Source organism: Argiope bruennichi, chromosome 6, assembly GCF_947563725.1.
Source record: "Argiope bruennichi chromosome 6, qqArgBrue1.1, whole genome shotgun sequence".
In the NCBI taxonomy this organism is placed as follows: Eukaryota; Metazoa; Arthropoda; class Arachnida; order Araneae; family Araneidae; genus Argiope; species Argiope bruennichi.
In genome coordinates, this window is record NC_079156.1 from 68,003,346 (window position 1) to 68,027,814 (window position 24,469).

The 24,469-nt window shown below is 29.6% G+C and overlaps 1 protein-coding gene across 1 annotated transcript in view; it reads left to right on the forward strand.

Annotated features, from left to right (window-relative positions):
- LOC129971598 (transcription factor Sox-6-like) overlaps nt 1-24,469 on the forward strand; it is a 726,789-nt gene that overhangs the window by 272,748 nt on the left and 429,572 nt on the right. The window lies entirely within an intron of this gene.

Consider the following 24,469-nt stretch of genomic DNA (forward strand, 5'->3'; position numbering starts at 1 on the left):
GCCTTTTCGTCGCATTCTTTGAGCGCGATTCTTCATCCTTTCCTACGCATTATGTTTTTAGATTTTATTTTAGATTCATTCGTAATATTTTGTTCTAATAATAATAATATTTAGTCACGCCTAGTAGATAGTTTCAGGGGTGAATTTAAATGAGAAATATCTTCGTGTCTTTAGAGGAATAAAATATTTAAAATTGTGGAACAAAATGTTAGAGTTCCATGGAACAAGGATAACTTAGAAGAGTAGCATTTTTTTACTTTCTCGTATACATAGTATAGAAAAGTATAATAATCGTCAAAAAATTCGAATTCGAGATTTTGACGAATCTCCACGTTTTAGACCTCTCTGAGTTCGAAAAAATACATTTTTGGAAAATGTCCGTCCGTCTGTCTGTCTATGGCAAAGGTAATTTATATTCATAAACTCATAATTATACTCTATGGCAGCAATAATTTTTTTTCCTATTATATTTTGCTATACGTATTATTGGAGTCATGAAAAATTTATATTCATAAATTCGCAGTCATAATCTATGGCAGTAATATTTTTTTCCCCTATTATATTTTGTTATACATATTCTTGGTGTCATGAAAATTTTATATTCATAAACTCGCAGTCATACTATATGGCAGCAAACATGTTAATGATTCCCTTTTCTGTCGTAGTTTGTCATACGTACACTTGGAGCCATGGAAAATTTGTATTCATAAATTCGCAGTCATACTCTATGGTAGCAATAATTTCTTTTCCTTTTATATTTTGCTATACGGAGTCATGAAAATTTATATTCATAAATTCACAGTTATACTCTATGGCAGAAATAATTTCTTTTCCTATTATATTTTGCTATACGTGCACTTGGAATCATGATAAATTTGTATTCATAAATTCGCATCATATTATATGGCTGCAAATGTGTTAATGATTCCTTTTTCTGTCATGATTTGTTATACATACACTTGGTGGCTTGAAGAATTTATATATACAGATGAGGTCTCAAAATATTGCTGCAAGACAAGATGGGGTCATAACTAACTAGAGAACCCCCTCGTTCAACTTAACAAAATTCTGAAACATTAGAGCTGCAACAAAGTTTCACGCCAGAGTCTCTCCTAAACACATGAGCAAACATCACAAAAAAATTGTCAGCGAAATATCTGCGGACAGACATTTAGCTTGATCCCCGCTGACATATTCACGAGCGATTGAAAAGCTGCGTTATGGCACGAACCCGGCTCATATCTGGATTAGCTCATAACGTTAGAATCCGCTGCTAAATATAATGCGGACAGAGAGAAAAGCCTCTTCGCCGTCCAATTCATCACCGGAGCCAAAGGACCGAGGAAATGATTTGTTGCGAACTGTTTTAGTTCGAAAAGAATTTTTACGAGTGTCACGGGTTACTCCCGTAAGACTGAATTATTAGTTGCACGACCGTCTAATTTTAGCTCAGAGTAAATAATTTTAGACTGCGTTTGCCTGGAAATAGCGCATACACTCATTGTTGGCTTCAACCCTCTCCTCCCAAAGATGATTCCTATAACTAAAAATAACACCTGCGATGTGAATGAGCCGGTCGTACACCGCGTGTGGGGCATATTTGTGGTTAAAAAGATCTACGTCAGCTTTCATTTATGAGACGATTAGTTTTGTTTTGGTTTTTTTGTATCAGAGAATTTTGCTGTGGCAACGTCGAGTGGACCTAACTGGGTAAATATGAGCAAGTAGATGTAGAGAATGCTTGTCATTATTATTATTACTTTAATTGCGTCCAGTCACAATTTCGCAAGTGCTGCTGCTGCTGCTTGAGTGTTTGTTGCCAAGTTAAAAATTAAGCTTGATTTATTATCGCTTGCAGGTGCTTTGTTGTCTTGGGCTGAGGTAGGGTGATATCAAGAATAATAACAAAAAGAAAAGGTTGAAGAAAAATTAAATGCATATTCAAAATGGGGGGAGAGGTAGGCTAGGAACTCCTTCCTGGCAGTCGATGCCCCCAACTGGAGTCCTGAAGAACAAATCCTAAGTCTCGGAAATTACGAAACGCTTTCTCTTATCAGATTTTTCAATATCAGGAAACAAAAATAATGCAGAGAATCACTTTAAGTTTAACATACTTACAAAAATTGATTAAAAAATTTAAATTATTTTAATTTATCACTCTTCTTGCTCTTTTTAAATCGTATTCAAGCAAAAAGTAGGTGGGATTTTTTTTTTTTTTTACTACTACGCGATGAGTCAAGGGGAAAAAAAGGAAAGAAAAAGAAATTGAGCATTTCTAAGAAAAACAAATCTATTTCATAAAGTTTTTTTCACTCTTCATTTAGTATAAAGATAACAGATAACAAATGAAGCGCTGCACTAAAACATACCAAAACTTTTTACATTTCGCAATTTGCTCCCCACTGGTATTATTCTTTAACCCTCTGCACTCGGATGGTGACTCTCACTCACCACTCAAGACAGTGCATCATTTTGACGTTTTATTATTTATTTAATTTTGATTGTTAAAAAATACCTGTAGAGTAGTAGTAAGAACATGCAAATTAATTAAATGGGAGAATTCAACTTAAAACAATTATATATATATATATTCATAGAAATAATAAGTCTTTGTATTAGGTGAAAAATTATGCATCGAATTACTTTTCCGAGTTCAAAGGGTTAAATGTATCAGTGCTCCAGTATATGTTACGATGTAATATCATTAATAAAGATAGCAAAAATTAATTCCATTTATTGAAATCTATTCAATTATATATGTGTTTTTTATAAATAATTTGTCCAGAAATCTACTGTCTTAAGCATCATTGACATTTTTTTACCACATGGATAGTTTTGCCAACTTCCTCGGTGTAGTTTCAATTCATACCTTGGTGCTACCCATTATAAGTTTAGAGTAAAAGAGCATTGAAATAAACGCTTAATGTGCATATAGAATTGGTATTAATTTTTCTATCCAATCTGAATTAATTTACCATATCTCCCATTTAATAAATCTTCTGTTTTTTCACATAATTAGTTTTCTTCAATGACCATGAACTTGTATCAATGAGCATTAATTGCATATGCACATTAATGCAATACTTACCAATATTTAAACATATTTTAGAAACATAAAATACCTTCAATTATTTTTTGCTGTTCAAAAAGTTAATGTTGATTCTCAGGGATGTAAACTTTCCAATTAATGAACTAATGAAGAATTAGATATATTTCTAAAATTATAAGCTATGCTTTGAACATTATTTAAAACATTGTATTGCACTTAAAATTATATTGTATAATATAAACTGTTTTAATGCATTAATCGTATTTGTGTTTTAAAAAAGACTCCTTGTAGAAGCGTATTATGAGTGATAAAAATTGCTCAAGTTTTACTTACCTGCCGTTAAATTTTATTATTATTATTATTATAAAAGTTTTAAACTACATATACTGCAATTCAGTTCGTAGACCTGAGGCCTTTTCAGTCAAAATGTTGCTGTATATTGTTCTATCAACAAAGTTCTTTTTACAACTTCCGGGTTTCATAAATACTGTTTTTGTTGTTTTATTCATTCCTTATTCTCTAGAAAGTTCATTCAGAGAGTAAAAACTATTCCAAGATAATAGCTTTTGTGACTTTATTGCTGGTACATGCGATTTGTTATAAAGTATTGAACTTTGCTAAATGGTATTTTCTTTAACTATAACTTTTAAATAAATGACTTTTGACTATCCTTTTTTGATGTAAATTATACTTGTTAAATGCATGCAGCAATTTTGCCTATGATGAAAACTTTCTTATTCACAGTTTATAAAATGTATAATTTTTTTGTCACATTTCTGAATCAATACAAATTCCATTTCCTAATGCAAAGTTTAATTCAATAACTTATATAAATCAAGTTTATCGATAGAGTTATGCAATTTTGTAATGTTAAATTTAATTTTCATTGGAATTTTTTAGAATTGTAATATTTTTGATAGTTTGTCATTTTCATTAGAAAAAAAAAGTTTGTCATTTTTCGATTTGAGTTCAAAACAATGTTTTGTTCATCATTATACTCTGCTATATTGTATAATGTATTTATAAATTCTTTAACAAAAATGTTCATAATGAAATATTATTAAAAGTAAACTATTATTTATATACTATAACTATTTATAGAACTATATATTTTTAAGTCCTCAAGTCTTTTTTTGCATAATCATTTTTTTATATGATAATAGTTGTATATATATATATATATATATATATATATATATATATATATATATATATATATATATATATATATATATATATATATATATATATATAATATATAATACACACAACAGTTATTTAAATTTCAGTCTTTTATTAAAAGTTAATTCAGAGTTTTCAACTTATTTTTAAAAAAACTGATAATTTAATGACAGTTTTTCATTTCGCTATTATTGATAAGGTTTTTTTTCCATTACTTTTTAATAATAGCAAAACAAAATGGGTGAAAAAGAGGGAGATATAGAGATGTTCTGGCAATGATTTTTGATATAAGCATGCTGTTAAAAGAAATTCTTGACCAAATAAACCAGAGATCGATGAATAAGGGCGAGGAAATAAATAAATATTATAACTCGAGGTGTCGTTTATCGTTGATATGCCATTGTTACAATAAACGCAAATAAATATAATCAAATCTCAATAATTTGGTAATTAAATGCAATGTAAAAATTTACTCGAATGTTAGAATTACAAAATCTATAAATGCGATTATGGTTAAAAAATATATACTTGCAATAATAAAATTTTGAATTAAAAAGATGCTGTGAAAGAAAAAAAAATCTCCTCTTCTATCTGCATGAATACGTTAACTGCCGCGCTGAATTCCTCACAATGCAATTTATATGACTCCACCGGTCACCGGTGATCCCTCGGCAGTCAATGTGTTAGATATCTGTATCAATTACCCTGATATTATGCTAATAACGTGTTGCATCAATACTGATTTGAATAATTTAACTGTATATTTCAGAATTTTGCAGTTACATGGTTATCGCTGTATTTAAAATATTTTAGTATGTCAAGTTATTTACGGCAAAGTATTCTCTTCTAGTAGAACAAAATAATCAAAATTCCGTGTCTTTTAAAGCATTGTAATTGGAATAAACTTAGTCATTGATTATGTTTTGATGTCTTTGAATAATTATCTCATCAAATTGATTTACGTTTATTCAACAAATTGAAATTTTTCTCCTAAACTAAAAAGCATATCATTGCTTTTCATTCCATTTTTGACAGTTTCCTAAAAGGCCGGAAATAAATTTGGTATGCATCAATTCATAAGAAAGATTTTAATCATATCATTTATGTGTTAGTGTACAAATTCATTGTATTTAGGCCCATTAAATAGCAAAAATAAGTACTTCATCTTTTAAGAAGTACTACGTGGTTCTGAACTCATTTGCAAACTCTAGGAATATATCTTTGATTAAATTTGTTACAATTTTTTGGTAATGCTCTCTACAATTTGCTGCTGCTGCTTCGGTGCACCTAAGATTTCGATTTCTGACTAAGTGTTATTCTAAGCGCTTCTTCAGAACGCCTCTTGAGAACTAACTACTCTTGAGAACGCAAAAATTCTACATGGAAGATTATCGATATGATCTTCCATATAGAATTTTTGCGAGTGTTTATATTTTGACACCATCAATTTACTTTCTTAGGAAGGCACTTTTACACAATTTTGCAAATGCAAATGCTTATCCAAACTTCTTAGCATTAACAAGAAGTTTGTTATTTAAATATAGCTTTATACCAGATGCTGTCTATAAAATATGGAATATTCTGTTGGCTTATTGGAGCAATTCTGCTTCATTTACTGTTCTGCTCCTTTTTGCTTTAAAAAAAACACAGCAGAGAAAATCATCTGAAATGTTAAAACTCAACTTTTTTTATTAATTAGAAAAAGAATTGGAATTTTTGATAATTCAACGATGTTTGCGCTCTTCTCAAGGGAAGAGTATTTCTATTTTCTATCCTAGCAATCGTAATTTATAGAAATTATATTTCGTGGAATGCCTAAACAATAGATGAGATGTTGCATTCATATTAAGCTATAATGGCTATTTTATATTTCTTTCAAAATGTGTCAAATATCTACTTTATTTCCATTATATACTACATACACAGTTGCCAACACGTTTTTTTGTAGAATACTTGAAGACTGAGTCTAAACTAATGAATAAATTTTATAGATCCTTTTGCAATTAAAAATATTGAACTTACTGTAAAATACATATAATTTATTGATTCATCGCAATTTTATATGTACTAAATTAATTAATCATGTTAATCACATCTCATCTAATTCACCTTCTTTCTGAAAATACGGATTCAAAAGAAGACCTATATAAAATTCATTATATACATTGAACTAATTGACTTCAACAGAAAAAACAAATATTATAAATAAAATTCCATATACGTGGAGATCAGTAGATCAGTCTAGTTTCCGTTTCTGATACCTGTTCGTGAATATTTGAATAACATGCTTTCCTTTCACCTAAGCACGCAGTCAGGCATACAAATCATTTTCAAATATAACGTTTACAGAACAATGCGAAGAGTGGTTACTCACGCATGACGAGAGCATGCTCGTACGATCATCTCCCCCTCCCCCTTCGCCTGCAGGTAGGCCGATTCCCGTTAAGATTTCACGGCCGACCTCTTTTCCGACCTTGCCTGTTTCTTCTATTTGTTGACTTATTTACAGTTTTCTTTCTTTCTTTTTTTTTTTATGTTGCCCGCGTCCTTCAAAAAGCAGGTATTTCACTGCCGAGTTCTGTAGTAGGGCAGGGAAGAGTGAATAGCGACGTAAATAGAGCTTGGCGGTGGTTAGGATGCGCAGATGTAGATGGCGCCACAGTGTTTTTATGAGCATAGCATTGCGTTTTACTTAAAATGAATTGAATGAGTTAAAGTTACCAAATTGATAAATGTTTTAACCACATAAAGAGTATCATTTTTAAAATTGGATTGGATTTATATTGTATTTATTATTTTTGCGATCCCATCTGCTCTGCTTTTACGAGTTCCTCATATAAGAATCTTGCCCATTTTATGCACAATTATATAAAAACGATTTATCAGGTCAAAAATGCGCTTCGCAATGTTTAAAGCTTCATTTTCTATCAAGGTTGGAAGGTTGAAATACACCAAATAAGAAAAGACCACAATTTGACAATAATACTAAATTCATGGACAAACTCTAGTTTTAACTGACTTGTTGGGACGAAATGCTATCCACAAATTTACGTTCGCAAATCTGGGATTATTTTTATAAGCAATATTTAAAATTACTGTTGGCACTGTATAAAATATTTTATATGCATACCATAAAACTCCTATTTTGAACGATGAATTCAAAGTCCGTTAATTTAGTCGAGATTTTCTACGTTATTTTTAAATTGCTTTACTGAGTGAAATTTATATCCTTTAAGTATTTGACGTATTTGATATCTGATAAATATTTTTAATAACTTCTGGTGAAAGTCTGAATAACTAATTTGAATTCTATAAAGCATTCACTTTTCGAATTTTAATTTAATTAATAATTTTTTTAAAAAAACGCCTATTTCTTTCTGATGGTGAAGGGAGGAAAGAAAAGGAAACGAACCGATTGGCTGCATGCCAAAATATGATTTTTGTGTCGAAAGTGTTTTATATTTTGGTTTTCAATACAGGTGTTTTTTACCTTTCTATTTTTGTACTTCTATTTCCCATAAAAGGAAATTATAAACCATTCTTAATTGGAAATATTCCATCATTACAGCTATTCCTTATTTTCCATTGGTTTGGAGTTTTCTTAAAGCAATACTGAATATTTATGTATAAAATACGGTTTGACGGCAAATACAAATAAAGTGATCTATAGAGGCAAAGTATTATCAAAATGTTATTGCAAAAAGTTTGAAATTTCTTATAAAAAAAGGAAAAGGCCATTTCCCAAGTTATTTTTAATTTTGCACTTCCTGTCAGTGAATCGCTGCTGCATAATGATCTATATTCATCCGTATGAAATCATAATTATTTTTCAAGTTATCAGGTTTCTGTGAAAGGTATTAACACCAAATTAAATGGATAAATAAATTGGATGCAAAAAGCATAAACTGCTTGTATCAAAATAGAATAACTATCAAGCCGACTTTTTTTATTAGCATGGACAAATTACTATTCCATTCCGTGTAAAAATAAATACTTTTCTTCAGATTCTAATTAAAGAACATTTAAAAATCGTGTTATTTTATACAATTTTTTTCACAATGTTCCGTCCAAAAATATTCCGTCTAATGTTCTCTAAAATAAAATTTTAACAAAGATGATGAAATCCTTTTGAATATCCAGTCGATCAAGCTTATATTGTTAGACAGAAACATTAGGTCACTCCAGTGTTTCGAATGGATCTAAACGGCTTTATTTTTTTATCTGAAACCTTTTTTTCGTTGACATATAGGAACAGAAAATGATTATCTTATCAAGTTGATTATTTTTATCAAGTTGATCATTCGTGATAATCAAATGATTGCAGTTGATCAATTCAATCAGTTCTACCCAATCACAGTTGATTGGACAGAATTTGATTATCTTAGGAATGTTGGTTATTTTTATCATGTTGATCATTCGTGATAATCAAATGCATTCTCGTAAATATGTTTCATAATAGATAAGCCTCTTTGCTGTTAATTTTGCAATATATAAGAAATTTGTGATATTTGATGAATTCTCCTACTTTAAAAATTTTAGTTTCAGAATTTTTTAAATTAATAAATCAGTTTATCTAACAAATTGTGCTAAGTTATTGGTGCAGTTAAAATAACCGTAATGGTCATATGGTCAAAGCTATAGATATTTAAAAAAAATCAATCATTTATAACTTTTTAATATCATCAATGTAGAAATGAATTATAGAGTTAATTTCACAGACAGAAAATGAATATACTTTTATTTAAAAAAAACGAATATTAAAATAATTTGTAATCAACAAATCCTCATATTAAAAAAATAGCTAAGCATTTTGTAAGTATAAGTATGCGAATAATCAGTAGAATTCCGTCATTTCTTGGTAATCCACAGAATTTTATTTAGCATTTCAAACAAGATTTAAAGAGGTAATTTTATACTAATCTTTTTAAGGTAAGCGTCTAGTATTCCACTAGATACTATATACATACATTTAATTCATGATGCATACAGTTTCTGTTTCTAAATTTAAGACTCAGTCTTGTAAAGTTAGTTTAACCCTTTCTAAGGCCGTGAAGTATGCTTCCCACCAAATTTATCAATCTTTGTATGAAATTATGTAGGTTGGCATCAGTTCTGACAAATGTTTTTAGGATGACAGAAACTTAGATGCGTCAGTTCTTTATCTTACACAAAATGATGTGTCTTGATTGATACTGAATTATTAATGAACCAAATTAATTAATTAATCAAATTAAATTTATCTAATAAGCTAAATGAATCCCTTTTCTTATTCTAATTTCAAGCCTAAAAATATTTTAACATAATATGACTAGAAAAAAAATGGCCCTTTAAAGGGTTAAACGGTATATTCAACTTATATACTGATTTATATTCAATGAACAGATATTGTTAAGCATTTACCAGCTATTACTTTAAAAATGAGAATACAAGAAACTTCCGATTTTCTGCTAGAGGAACTACCGCTTTGTAGGAATATCCATGGTAGTTAGTTCCCAAATGTTATTTAAGAAATTTTAATCACAAATTTTAAAAAAGAAGTGTTTTAAAACATATACTAAGCAGCGGGTATGGTCTCCCCACAATTTTCTCGCATACTCTCTAATTATTCTTTCCCTTTTCTTTACATAAAAATTTGGGACCCAATATCATAAACGCCACGAGTGTTCTCATTTAAGTTTTTCGAGTCCCCAGAGTTGTTTTTTATTGTACAGTAAAGAAAGCGGGGCGTGTACATTAATTACATAGCATTGGCGAATAAAAATCAAGCAATACCGATATTTGGCATGAATCAAGTGTTTTCACTAAATTCAATGCAAGATCTTTGGCGATTAATCCCTGAAATAAGGTTAATAAACGGAAAACCGGGTATGTATGTTAGATGGCTTTTTTTTTTCTGGCCAACTGAAACTAAAATTTGATAAATTATGGTCATAACTTTATACAACAAACTTCCTTGGATTAAGTCATGGAATTTTTCAGCTATTATGCTTACTTGTGGAAAAGAAGAAACCGACAAATGATCAACTCTTCAACATATTTGGTTCAAAATCTGAAAAAAATCTAAGCATTAAATGGTAAAACTGTGAACCAAATTCCATTTACGTAAGGTATTTCATTTTTGAATGATAGCGTTTAATGCATTAAAATGAATAGATCAACAGGCGGTCTGCCCCCTTGATGGACTTCGTCCCAAACCTGATACATATCCAAATTTCATTTATCTTACTTACTCTTTAATTTTTTTTTTTTTTTTGATTATCATGTTTACTTGTATTTGAACAGCAACATAGACAGAATTCCAGTGAATGCATTTCGTTCAAAATTTTATGCAAAACCCATAAACCAAATTTCATCCGCCTCGCTCAAAGTATCTATATGATTTCTGAAATGTGTTTTTTCGAATTTAAGAATATATGAAACGTGGAAATTCGTCAGAATCTGGAGCTGGAATTTTTGTAATTTATTCTATAAATATTTCCTACGCGAGAAAGTGAGAAAAATGAAGAATCTATATTTTGCTTTATAAAACTTCAACAAGCTTTCAAATACAGAAATATGTTATTTATATTCATTATTGTATGTATTGGTCAGCTACTATAAATATATACAGCATTTTCAAGCTCTTTCTTAATTTTTTTATTGACCATTTTTCGAATTGTTCGTAAAATTCGCTTATCTGAGGTGTCGTAACATACAATTCCATGAATGACGAGTTTACTGTACTTTTCATTTCTTTAAAATAAATTCAGTTAGAAAATCTATTTCTTTGCTGGTGATGTATCTTTTTTGAAGGTTGACACAACAGCTGCGAATTCTTTCTGACTTGTCTTTTATGATTTCAACTTGATTCAAAAATACTCGCCAAACGTTTATTGTATGCCTTCTGACGGAATCTGAGGAGAATATATTTCTGACTCAATTCACCACTGCAGGTTTTGAAGTTTTTCGATTCTGTGTCTTTTCAAGCAATGCTTAACATTACAGCTTTTATTGTTAAGGTGAATTTGATTGATTGAGCAAATTCTAATATCTCAAAAAATAATTTCTGATTTTTAATTGCTAGATATCAAAGGAAAAAAAAATGTGACATTTTAGCATGATAATGCTTACAGGTGAATACTACCTGTAAACTGTACGGGTTCAGTATGAAAAGTCATTCAAAAAGCATTAAAAGATAGATTTTTAGTTAAAATAAATAAAGTTTTTGCGCAAAACCTTCAGAGAATGTGTTTGCTTCAGATTCAGAATTATGCTACTTTAAAGTTTAAAAATTAATCTGTTCATTAACATTAATTTCATTATTTTGCAGTTTTTTTTTTTTTTTTTTTTTTTTTTTGTAATTTAAATCTTTAAAATATTTTTAAAAAATTATTTTGCAGCAAACAAAAATAATTTATTATTTTTATTATTAGATTACGCTCGTCGCGATTATCCTAAAGATATATATATTTGTAAACACATTATCGTTACTCTATAGTTTTCATAGAAAATGAAAGCTAAGTTTAAATAATCTTATTATATTTTACGATCCTACAACGATGTTTCGGTGCTGAATTTCGATTTTCCTGTTTTTAAAATTTGTATTTATTTTTATTGTTGACATACCTGGTATTATTCGGTATTAAAATCCTTTCAAGTATAATATTTTTAACTCAAAAACCATTTTTGATACGAAATATTTCATCGTCTGCTTTTAATTAAATTAAAAGACCATTGAATAAAAAAATAGTTATTTTTCTTCACAATTTATTATTATTTGTTATATTAGTACTGCAAATTTTATTTGCAAATGCTGTAGAATAAGGAAGGTTGTATTTGTTTGAGCGATTCACTTAAGTTTTAAAAGTGGTTAAATCATTACTTAAAGTCCAATAAAAGCATTGTCCAAATACATATTAGAATGAAAGAAAAACTTAAAAAATAGTGGTAAAATATTTCAAAGTGTAAAAAAGGAAAAAATAAATTGTTCATTTTTAATTATCTAAATATTTTACCAATTTTTGTACTTTGATAAGTTGACAGTATTCGTTTTCTTGTCTTACATGAATAAGTATACAAAATTTTGTTGCATTTGACTCAGTTGTTTAGCGCGTTGTCGCAAATGACCCTCCGATTTTTGGAGATATGCAAGCCGTCATTTGCTTTGGGAAGAGAGAGAAAAAAAATGTCGTGATGAGCAAATGACGTTTACCGCCATCGATAGTTTTCGTGGAAAAACTGTGACAAAATGTGACAATTTTCACTTCCAAAGATATGACTGACGCTCCATTTTATATTGCAGTCATAAACAATTGGAAAAAAAAATGTATTTCTGAGCACGATTGTCAAATTAAAAGCGTACGGCAAGGTATTAAGAGGAGATGTGAAATATATACACATACATCTCAAAGCCACAATTATTTTCATTAATACTCAGATTATTTCAATTTATTTTTTGTTTTCTAATAAACATTCAAAATGAATGAATAAGCATTAAAAATTGATTGTAAGTCTGAACGCAATGAAAGTAGATTAAACTGAATCAGATAATGAAATCAGTTTTATGTTTTAGAATGAATTATTTTAGTATTTATCGACAATAAAACTGTAGCGTCCCATATTAGGTAGCCATATACTGTGAATAAAATCATACATTGTTTAACTGTGAGTTACTTCAAAGAAACTCTTGCCTTTAAATACAAATATTAGTCTAATATCTCAAATATATATTTCCATAACATATACTTAAATGAAGTTAGTTTAATTTTGCTATCTAAAAAATAATTAAGATAACCAAAATACTATCAATCATTCAGTCAAATGGGTATTAAAGTTATTAATCTATTTAAACAAAAAAAAAAGTTTAAACCAGATCAGATAAAAAAAGAATTTACTTAATCCGATCTTTGAAAAACTCAGAAAAATCAAAAGGACTCATCCCCAGAATTGCGAAAAGGGGCAGGGGGCCTCTTGAACAAAGAGATCAAACCCGCTGATCCTGGGATAATTATGAGGAAAAAATGCCACCTTTCATTGAACCCATTATCTCTCTCAGCCCATTTCCATAACCGGCCCCCCGTGTTACCCCCGAGCCACCCAGGTCACTTTTTGTTGTTCTCCACCTGCGAAGAGGAATGTGAGAAGGTGAACGGTTCCTCGGGACGTAATTGGCTATCAGCTCAGACACAAAGCATGATGTGTCGTCTCTTCTCTCGCGCGTTGTCCTTCCTTATCAACTCGCAACATCTCTTCCCTGCGATCCGAAGGGATGGAAGAGGGGTCCTTCCATCAGTGCTTCCTCGACACTTGTAGATCTACGAGAACCGCAAGATACATTAATTAGACACTATATACTCTGAAGGCTCGAGATGTTTTTTTGATATTTCACTAATATTCGGATTTTTTAGATAAATACGATGTTTTGAAGAAAATGAAAAATATTTTGAACCATCGCTAGACATTGCAAAACGGATAAATAAATGATTTTACGTTATGAACGAGAATATTCAAATTGTTTCAAAGACATTTCTGAAAATTTAACTTAAATATGAAATTTAGCGAAACTGTATATGCGAAAATCTCTTATTATTTGAAAAAAAAAAAGCATAATTTTCTTGTAAAATATTCTTTCTTAAAGCTTACAATAATAATAAGCTTTATAACATACTCATTCTCATGCCTTACAATGATAGTAATAAGCTTTATAGCATATTCATTCGCATAACTTACAATAGCAGTAATAAGCTTTATGACATTTATTCGCATAGCTTACACTAATAGTAATAAGCTTTACAGCTCATTTATTCTCATAGCTTACACTAATAGTAATAAGCTTTACAGCACATTTATTCTCATAGCTTACACTGATAATAATAAACTTTACAACATATTCATTCTCATAGCTTACACTAATAATAATTCTACAGTAGTATTCTTTGATTTCATATATACTTACCACCATAAAACATATTTCAATTCGTGCTTAGCTTCGCAGTAAAGTGAAAAGAAACAGTATATATTAAACCCCTTTGATTGGCTGAGTGGTTCCAAAATTTGAAGCAGATCTACAATTTTGGCATCAAAACCCACATAACAAATTTCATTAATCTAGATTATTGTTAATTTGAGTTCTCGGACAGCAATCTTTCTATACTTGAACAACAATCAATGATATAGTATACATGAAAATAGATTTTAAGAATCTGTAATTTTAGTGTAAAGATATTACATTAAAATTCAACCACTAGTTTTTTGATATCGCTTACTTAAATGCCTGAATAGAACAGATCGTCAGGGAGCAGTGACGGATTTCTAGTTAGGTTAACTAGGCAGATGTTTAAGGCCATCTGGTGATGGAAATAGAGTAAAGCAAGTTAATCGTTGTCAGATATTATTCATAGGATTTGTATTTTTTAAATAAATTTTTAGGGTATTATTATCAATTATAATCATTCTATAATTTATACTACCTATACGAATGTATGAGTACTGTATATACTATCAATTATAATCATTATTATCAATTATATCAATTATAATAATAGTATAATGAGTTAGATTCTGACAGTTTCAATATGTTTACTTAATTATTAAAATATTTTATAAAATCAAGCATCTGTTTCAAAATATTGAGTACAAATGTAAATGCCAGTCGGAACTCATAGTAGATCACTAAAGAAAATTGCATCTTGTATATAAAAATACTTATAAAATATGAAACTAATTTGCCCACCTAATTATAAGAGAAATGTACATTACCCAGTGCCTCAAAATATCCATATCCATCACTGTCAGGCAGTTTCATAAAATGCCTTAACCCAAAATTTAATAAATATCTACAGTTCTAGAAATACAATTATATTCTAAACTTCAGTTCTTGAGCTCGTTGTGGATTTGATTTATGTTCATATATACATGGATAAAAAATAGATGACCTTATCATTTTGACAATTTAATAAAAATTTGACAGAAATCTACCCTTTGGATATAAGAATCAGATACCAAAATTCATATTTCTGTGGCTCTCTCTAATGTTTTTATATTTCTCATTTTCATAAACAGAAGTTATAATAACAGGATTTCTTTTAGTCGAATAATGTTTTAAAAATGAAGATCCATCGAAATCTTGGAAAGATCTTGATGATGACAATACGTTACATTTCCATGTTTCATACACGGGATTACAAAAATGTTTTTCTTTTGTATATAGCATATCATTACAAAATGATAAGTAAAGCTGCAGAAACTATTGATTCCTTTTCTTATTTTTCATTAGATTAGATATACATCTGTATATGAAACGTAGACATTTAGCTAAACTAATATAACCTAATTCAACCTTTTGACTGACAAATTTTCTAAACTTCCTAACTAAATGCCTTGTCCTGTTTGGGATACAGAATCCTATTGGATATTGCATCTGATTGTTATTTTTATCCCTATAATAGCTTAAGGAGATTTCAGATTTTCAAGCGTTTGGATGTCATTTTTGCACCTTATCTTCAAAAATACTTTCATTTAAAAGCAGCTTTAAAATTAAAAATTCAGTTATTCAATGCGCGTGTCATATGTCATGGTATGCGAAAGGTTTGAAGCGTGTGCTGGTAGGAAGATAGACCATAAAATCAAGCTTAAACTTTTTTTTTTTCCTAGAACAGTTGAACAATTTGTTCTAATCTTTTAATAAATCGCTCAGAATCACTAATCTACAGAAAGGATGCATTTCTTTTTCACTTAAAGTTATCTTCTGAACAGAATGTCGAAAAACGACTGAGTTACTTGATGATTTTTTTTTTTGAATTAAGTTTTTTTTTTTTTTTTGAGAGTGTTATGATAATGTGATAAAACAATACTGTTTTGGAAATTTTTTTAAAGAAGTGTGATAATGATATCTCTTTAATAGCATAGAACTTAAAATGAAATAACCTTTATTAAATCACGAAAAAATATTATTAAATCATTAGAAAATGAATTTTATATTTTAGTTATGAAGTTTTTTTTATTCATTTGAAAAATTTTCATTGCTTTCTAAATTCTATGCGAACTGATTGGTTCTTCTTTTATCTACGTTATGTACATTCTTTTGAAAGTTATTTTGAAACAAATGATGATTATGACATTAAAAAATTACCTAATTTAATTCTTTTGTAATATTCATTAAGCAATATTCATTTTATTCAGATTGGAACTCATAAATGGCAGTATGGACAGAGCAACTTTTGTAATATTAAATTTTCCGCTAATAGTTAAGCAGTTTGTTCTGAAATTGTGAGATGCGTCAAAATCTCGAGTGCGAAATTTTTTGCCAATTACAATATTTTCTTTTTGTATATTTCGTATATAAAAAAGCAAAAATCAAGGAAAAAAAATTAAAAATTAATTATAAATAAAATATAAATTAAATTAAAAATATAAATTACATTAAAAATATAAATTAAATTAAATTAAAATATAAATTAAATTAAATAAAATATAAATTAAATTAAATTAAATTAAAATATACATTAAATTAAATTAAAAATATAAATTTAATTAAATTAAAAATATAAATTAAATTAAATTAAAAATTAAATATAAATCATAATTTGTGATTTTCCTTTATAGCCAAGATCTCAAGTCAAAGTTTGTTATTTATTTTAAATTGTTAAAAAAATGGCGTAAAACTTAAAATTATTTTAACTTTATTTGGGAAACTTACACTGCAGTTACATAAAGCTCTTGATCCCTGTAAGAGAGTTTCGAAAAGTCATCTTGCATAGATCTTAACGATGCTATTTAAATAGAAAAAAAAATGTTGAGAATAAACTACACTATTTATTGAGAATGACCAAATGCCTTCCTTTTGGCATGTGAATAGTCCAGTTTATGAAAAATCTTCGCAACAAAATACATTATTTTGAAAGAAGAAAAACTTTCGTTATATATATGCTTATATCTCTTCTTCTTCTTTTTTTTGTAAGTAGTTTCGTTTTAATTTATTTTGTTGGAGTATTTAAAACTTCAAATTTGATTTTTTTTATTGGCTTTAATACTAAAACATACATATGTCTATGTATTAAAATTTTCTTTTGGTAGATTTTAGTTTCAGTCACTGTGATTTTTTACCTTTTACTTCATTCATAATTCAGAGTTGAATATATATTGCCCCTAATTTTAATTCGATAAAAAGTTTCTTCTGTAAATGATGATCAGATAAATATTGGTATTTCTGCAGAACAGTCTGAAAGAAAAAGAAAAAAAAAAAAGAAGAATTAAATTAAATGACGTAACAATTAAAATCTTTTAAATTGTTTTACACTTTTACATAATTATATTTTTATTAATAATTTCCTCAAAAAACAATTAAAAAAAAAAGAACTTAAAATATTCTATGAAACGATCACAAACAGTTCATAAAAATCTAGGAAGTTTCTACTTACTATTAAAACTATTATGCTTATATAGAAAAGGTTTTGGTTTTGTACTCATTTAGACTTCAAATACTCAATTTTAGACATTCATATTACACCATGGCATCATTAGAGTATAATATAGTGTTACAATGATGTGTATGTATTTTACTGCATTAAAAAAAAATTATGTGTAAATTGTTTAACAATTTAAGTACAGTTTAGCCTGAAAAAATTTTACATCATGCCGATTCTTTCTTGAAAAAACTTAACACTAACTGGTTCCGATTTAAGATTCTTTTCCAACATTTAAATGCAACAGACGAGAAAAGTCCTTTGAACCTTTTTAAAGTTCATTTTGATGTTTTTGTCCATTTTAACCACCTTAATTAATTCATTTCACTGCTAATTGACTGCGAAGCTTGTTCTCGCCATGGTTTAATTTAATTTTGATTCTTCACACCATGACCTCTCTTGCCTTGCAACGCTTAATCCACAGAACTGAATAACAAATAGCTAAGCGTAGTTCTCTACTTCACACAGCTTGGTGGAATAGTAGCTACAGACGATATTTTAAGTGTTGTCTTATCTGGAACAGCAATCGCACACCGGCATTCTAATTAACCCGTAACTTCCACCCCATTACCTTACAGGAGCTAGCTAGTCCACTCAATTTCTCGCTCGAATTCATCTGAAAGGGCGAGCTGGTTGCCCCCCCCCATCTGCCCACACGTCAGGTGGGCGTGGCTTCTGCCCCCTCCATCCTTCATCTTGGTTGTCACGAGGGAACAGAAGCCGAATTCTTTTGCTGCTCATCATCTTGTTTGGAAGTTAATTCCGTTCTAAAGAGAGTGGGGGATGCGAAAAGTAGGGGGTTCAACGACATTTTCACACTTCATTGTGGCGTTGATGGTTTTCTTTCAATTCTTCTTCTTTTTCTTCCCTTAATGAATTCAGTCAGAAAAAGTTGAGGTCAGTTGTTGATGGAAGCTGTCTTCGCCCGTCTTGAAACGGACATAAAGGAGAAAATTGAAACGTAGCGGGCCAGCCGTCAAGCAGCAGACAGTGATACTTTTCGAAGTCGTTGACGGCTTGAATTTTACAACAAGGTATCAACAACAATGACATGCAAAAGGATCTGTGGAAGGTACTCGAGACGTTGCCCTCACACTACTGAAGTATGATGGACCAATCAAGGGGAAAAAAAGTAACTAGAATATCTACTTCAATATTGGGATATTTAATGTTATGAAATGAATATGAAAAGATTAGGGTAAGATTAATCAACCGAATTCCCTAAAATAAATCGATCTCAAACAGAAAAGATATCATTTTCGCTCGCATTTCATTTGTTTTAGAAAACAATTCAAATGAGTTTTTTGATGGTGTGCATCGATATGTTTTTTTTTTTTTTTCTTTTGGTGCATCTTCTCGAACAGAAAGCAATCCAATCTGTATTAATCTTATTAACTCTTGGTTTATTCAAAAATTTGAAGAAGCTTTAAAAGTAAATAATTTTTGAGGCAAAAAATTACAAAATAAATAAAAAAAAAATTTACATGGATTGGATGGTAATGAATCCAGGATTTATTACTAGATAGGATACATCACTAGATAGTTCCGTAGCTGTCTGAGCGATGCATGAATTAAAAAAAAATTAGTCTAAGGAACAAAAATATCAACAATAAAATGATTTATAATTCATCAATAGTAATCCTCCATTCAGAAATTCAGCCATCTGACGAAAAAAAGAAAGCATTTTTTTTATAACGATCACCCTTTTGTTATGTGTTGTCATACCATCAAAAATTATATTTAATGTAGGGAAAAAGAATGTTTTCTTATGTATAAATATAGTTCTGTATAAATGACGACGCACTGAACACTGTCAAACCGCTGGTTATTCTGAACGATGTTTTATAGTCTTCCTTTATTTAAAACATTCCTAGAACTGCAAAAGCATTTACTGTGTAAATTGCAAAGTTTTATTCTGATAAATTATAGTTTCTTGAAAAAAAAAAAATTCATTTCTATCATTTTTGTGCAAATTGTGTTTTTATATCTTCAGTCTTGTCCTACCGGGGGGCGTCACCAACGTGATGGTTAGTCCCCGCCACTCGGGTGGGTACAGAAATGGTGTGGAGTCGACAACCCCCTACCGATGTCAGGTCGTGCTTCCCACCGGAAGGATTGTTCCGCCACCGGTGATGGCCCTTAGGACCAACCTTAGTTCTAGCCAATGCTGTCATGACGGTCCAGCCATTCAGACTTCTTTTTATGTGGTCTTCAGGGAGAATCAGAGTAATCAATGTATGATCTTCAATTTTTATGAAGTAATGAATTTTATAGTTGCTCTGAACATCTGAATGAACCGGCACATATTATCATTTGAATAAGTAATTCATGAAGAAGAAAACGAAAACGTTCAAATGCTTCCCACCCTCATCACTTTCCTCCTTATCCCAATTTTATTTGACTCAAAGAATTTTTCAGTCAGTGTCTTCCATAATAATATTTGTGGTTATTTCAGCACGTTTTTTTCCTCTGAATAGTGTGTTTACATGCCTCTAAATTTGATCTTCTTATCTCATTCGATACAAAATGTGTACGATAATTATTGTCTTGAAACTAGAGTAAAATCTCTCTGGTTTCAAGATGTTTACCTTTTGTAGTATAGTGATAAAAAAAAAAATCTAGTTTGCATTTTGCACATCTTCTTGTAATCCAATGAAGATTAAAATTTTATAGGGATCTGAAAATCATATCGTTGATACAAATGCAAAATATTACGCTATGTATTTAATGGAACATTCGATACTTTGTATTGATAATACTGAAAAAAAAATCTATCTAGTTGGTGTTTTGAATATCACCTTGATATGTAAAACAGACAAATAAAGGCCGTTCATGGCCCACACAAAAGATGAAGTATCCAAAATCTCACCTCTAACTTGCCGAATTGTTAGTTGCGCTGTTAACAAGCACACACACGTAAACACGCATGCGCACATGCAAACACACACTGATGTCTGGCCGTCTAGAAATTGACAGAGATCTACAATTTTAGTGCAGGGACTATTACGAAATTTTATTAATTCGTGCGCTTTGTTTTGTCTTATTATCGCTTTTGCTCACAGGTGGATAATGTCCCTAAAGTATTCTTTTTTTTTCTTCTAAGGGAAGTCTAAAACATATATTCATCAAAATCTCCAGTTTGAATTTTTTGCTAAATATTTTATGTCTTTCTGTATTTCGGATGTATTTAATAGTGTTGTAATATTTTGAGAAGTAACTATTTTTACTAAGTAATTATTTTACTAAGTGTTTTTACTTAGTAATTATTACTAAGTAATAATTTTCTTCCATAGTGACTAATAAATGAAGCATAACCCATTAATTCGCAAGCTATGGGCATTGTTTATCTTAATAAATATTTAATAGTCTCTCGTTCTATGAGAATCCTATGAGAATATAATCGGTGCTCTTTTAAACCATTGGAAACATTCCACATTGGCTTCTATTTCGAATTTTTTTTTTCTATTTTATGGTGTTTTAGAATATAATGAGAGCAGTTAAACACATTATTAAGAAACACAAAAACTCAGCTGCGTACCTTTAGGTATACAATGCAATGATATACAATTACTATTGTTTAAAAATTTATAGCGAGTTAAAATTTAACTCGGGGATTGTTGAAAGTAAACACAATGGCGTTCCGAGCTGCTTTGAAACTACCGCAACCGGCAGAGTTAAATACCACAAAATAGATTCAAAAGTGATTATATCGAACAATCAACACACCCAGAACTTTAAAAATTCAGTGTACTTAGGCTTATGTTTTCTTTCATCATTTTTATTTTTTCATTTATCTGATATATGCGTTAAATAAATGTTAGGTTAACTGCTAACAGCCAGCTATGCATATTATATTGTAATTATTGATATCTCTATTGTCAAACACGCATTTTTCTAAAGTTCTCGAAGAAATTAATTATTTTGCACAATGGTGTTTCAATTAAAGTCGAGTGAGTTTGTTTATGTAAACAAAACAGCTTAAACATTCAATGTATTCCCATTATTATTTGAAATGCGAAGTTTTTGTTTCTCCGTTCCTTTATCTTTTATGTTTTTCTGAATTGTCCTGACTCTACTTCGTAGCAGTTCTATCTTTAATTATAAAGGATAGAACAGAAATACGCTAACTTTTCCCAGTTTTGCATTCTGAAATAATCATTGGAATTTATATTCCGAAATTCTATTCGCCTTTTCAGAGCTAAATATTTTAGGCGGAATCTTTCTCACAATTTTGGTTTCAATTGCATTTTGAAAATAAATGGTTTTAAAGAAATTCTTTAAAATTAGTGTTTCTATTAAAGATCTTAGTTGAAACAACTTTTGCTCGAATAAAAGATATAAATGTTTATAATACATACTTAAATTGCAGTGTGCTAATTTCTTAAGATATTTTATAGCTTGTCATAAAAAATAGTAGGCTTTTATAATTTGATTGTTTTCAGAGCAAACATTTTTTTAATTGGGCCTGGTGTATTTTACGCAAACGTTTATTCTCTTTTAAGACCTATTTTTTGGTCTTTATTTATTTTTCTGTAGTCTTTATTTTGGTTGGGCAATATACATTCCTATGTCTAATTTTAAGATTGCTGAAAACTGTTACTTTAAAATTTTCTTTGTCTTAATTTTTCGGTATTTAGTTTTGCGCTGGAAGCACAGAAATAAATATATCGTATCAAAGAAAAATATTTATATGATCATTTAAAAAGTCAGTTGCCTAGTTGTTTTCTAGTTCTAGAGTTCGATCAGTTATGTTTTGTAACTTTGCATTTTAGTTTATTTTTTTTTAAGAAAATTATTTTCAAAAACAAAAAGATAAAAATAAAACAAACTACAGATATCAATTTTAAATGTTTTTGAAATTTTTATATAATGGAATTTTTCTAGTATTGGAATTATACTAAAATTATTGAAAGATAGTTCCTCAAATTTTAAACTATAGTTCATTTTCCAATTTTCTACTATACGTTGACTAGCCGTTGTAAAGGAATGGCTGGAACAGAAGAATACTTTGAAGCGCTGCCTGAAGGCATTAAAATATTGCAGTAGTAAAAACCAGCGGAAATGGTCTCCCCAAAACTTTCTCGCATACTCTCTAATAAACTTGTCCTGTCAGAGAACGATTCACATGGTATTGGCGTACAATAGTTAGGAAATATTTTTTTGACAAGAATTTAGTATTTTTACTGAATCTATCATGTCATCCTTGGTCAGTTATTTGTCAATTAATCCCTGATATGCGTTAATAATATACAAAATTCGAATTTGCGTTCTAGACACCCATAATTAGTTTTTATCAAGCTGTTGAAATAAGAATTTGACACAACATTGCATTTGTAGCCACCAAATCCTATACTAAATTTGATATATTTAAAAGTTATTGCTTTTATATATTTCTGAAAATACAGACCGACAGACAGTCCACCCTTAGTTGGATATAGCTCAAAATTTGACAAGTATCTACACCATAAATATTAAATCTATGTGCCAAATTTTATATCTCTAGCTCTCTTCATTTAGTAATTATCTTATTAACTTATTTTTCACAGCCGGACACAGACTGCCTCTGAATGGATTGCATTCAAAATTTGACAAAAATCTACCTATCTGATAAAGATATACCAAATTTCATCAATCTAGATCAAAGCATTTTTGACAGATAGACAGAAATAATGACAAAAATCTGTTTTCCAGACTTAGGGAATTCTGAAACTTTGAGATTCATCGAAATCTCGAGGTCGATTTTTTTTTTAACGATTTTAATACTTTATGTATACTTCGCATACTAAAAAGTAAAAAAATAAGTAAATTCTATCAAATTTAAAATTTAAAAAAATTAACGTGAGGAATTGCACCATTTAGCGCAGGAAAAAATAAATGAAAATTTATGCGTTGAAGGGTGGACAGCATAGGTGCTCCGAGAGGCGATGTATAAAAACAGTATTTTTATATTTACTTAAAAATTTTAAAATCAAAAGAGCAGGATTGAAAATGGGAGATGGGGGGATCTAAGATATATGCTTAGTATCGTTCACTGCCTGCTATTTTTATGCTTACTATTTGCACTTATAATTGTGCATGTTTTGCGTATTAAATAAAAGGAAACTTTCTACCAAAATATCACTAACAGATTAATCGAATTCAAATATCGATGCAATAATAACAAATACCAATGTTTAAATCTGGTTGCTTCAACATACAAGTGCTTTAGAACAATGCTCTATTTTTTTTTTCTTTTTATTAACATCGGCTTAAAAAATGGCTTTAATTATAAACAATTCTTTTATATAAAATGAATATTGCAAGCGAACCATATGGTAATAAATAACAGACCATAATTATTACAACCGATGGTAAATTTTTTTGCAGTAATCTATATACATGTCTGAAATCGTATCTGTTGCCATTATCAATCTCATAATTATTGAACAGAGAATGGCGTGTAATTTTTTATCGTCCTTTTGTCTTTATAACCGCCACCGTTGCAACTTCTTTCCTCCTCTGCATTCCATTTGAGGACCACCCCTAACATCTGGAGCTCGGATTGAGCAGGCAAGCGAGGCGATTAGTTTGAATGATCGATGAACGATTCCACAAGATGATTGTCTTTATCTCAAGAAAGGCAGAAGCGATTCTTCGAAAAGAACAGTAATTTCATTTACTTTTTAATCAAATCTGGATCTTCCATTGGCTCATTTCTCTTGTCCGTCCACACCTGCGATGGGCAGTGTCGCTCTATCACTGATTGCCACAGTTTTCAGTTGGCGCTGATTTGAATACCTACCTTGATTTTGTTGGC